Source organism: Wasmannia auropunctata, unplaced genomic scaffold (assembly GCF_000956235.1).
Source record: "Wasmannia auropunctata unplaced genomic scaffold, wasmannia.A_1.0 LD336061.1, whole genome shotgun sequence".
Classification (NCBI taxonomy): Eukaryota; Metazoa; Arthropoda; class Insecta; order Hymenoptera; family Formicidae; genus Wasmannia; species Wasmannia auropunctata.
The window spans coordinates 1628079-1629870 of NW_012026829.1; positions in this window are offsets into that span (position 1 = coordinate 1628079).

Sequence of the window (1792 nt, forward strand, 5' to 3'; positions counted from 1 at the left end):
TTGTCACGTTGATTAATTTGTAAGTAAATCGTTAAATAACCATGATCGATGAAATGCGAACTACAAATATCTTCAATTTAATAATGCCATGCGTTTTATAATGCAAAACCCGCTCTCTCGAAGAGAATTAAACGACAAAAAATTTTAAAATATTTATAAAATCGACGCTCTGATAAAGCCAGAAAGTGATAAATATCGTTAATTATCACGTCAATTATCGGAAATAATCTTTTCGTCAACAATACTATATGTTCTTTAACTAAGCATGCTCTTTAAAAAAAATTGAATGGTAAAAAAATATTAAAGTATTGTTTCATAACAGTCCAGTCAACATAATAATATCATCAATATACATATATATAGACATTTATATACATACTTCAAAATCATGCTTTATATAATGCGCAAGTTACTTTTTTGTTGCAATTATATTGAAATTTTGCCCTTCTTTAAAAGTATAGGTGGGATTATATCCTAAAAAAATATTTGTTAATTTTTTTTATAAATATCTTATATACGCGTATTTTGTTATCATTTATAATGTAATAGTTATAAAAATATAATATTAATACTAATTAATGATATTGATTTTATATTATTGTTGTTACAATATTGGTCATACATTGAAGTCTTACATACTTGTTATATGTACATATATATGCGTTTCTCATTGAAATTCATGGTACACATAAACTTATATTATGAATCAAACAAGAATCCATTATCCGCATTTCCATCGAATACCGCGCGTCTTCAAATAAACAGCATTCATCGTTTAACCATGGCACTATTGTTCGATAAATATGTAACATGTAATAGAAAATCATAAATATCAATATAAGAGCTTGAATACGTTTCTCAAAAATTGACAGAGATACGTCCATCCACGTGGTTTCGCGAGATTTTTCTGATTATCTGGCAACAAACGTTATTCAACGGAATAATAGCGTGATGTTATCGACTTAATTATCGATTCTGAAAACGCAATGTCGACGTACGAATCTCGGAGCAGGAACGGATGAGCACTCGCATAATGCGATTACAAAATTTCATCTGATAAGTTTCTTCCATCTCGTCAGAATACACTTCGCATAAGTACAACGATTTCGTGCGAAAAACACTTCTCGCTTTCAGTCATAATTTTCGAACATCACGTCGCGCTTGCGTTCTCTGAGTAATCGCGTGAAAAACAGATTAAATTAAATCTATCCCTTAATAAAATTTTACAAACACGATTGCGACGTGTTCGGCTTTTCGACAAAGGATAAAAATTTTCAACTGTTCGTAGAAACAAATTTGAGTCTCGAAAAACATGGTGAAATTCTCTGCGGTAAAAAGATAAAATAAAGTGTGCTGCACACTTAGAACATTATATTAAAAATAATATGAACAATAAGAATAAGGTAACATTCTGAATTGTTCTGTATGTATGTTCTAAGGCTACATACGTTTTAAACAATATCTAAAATATAGGTAATCTTATTGAAAAATTAAATATTATTTAACAGTTGTTCTTTGATCATTTAAAAATATAATATACATACATACAGAAAATAAATGGTCCTTAATCCAATTAATGTGTTTTTAATTATGCACTATTACATTTGTCCGGAATTATCCGAAATCGTATAAGTAAATATGAAAGTATTTCGCGCGTATGTACGTCGCATGAAGTTCGTCGCAATTATACGCGCCAAACGGAACAGGTAATGCAGGCGCTAAAGTGGACGCTACCCGCGAATGGCAAAGGCGTCCATAGCAATTAGGTGCAGCTAATTAAACATTGATAACA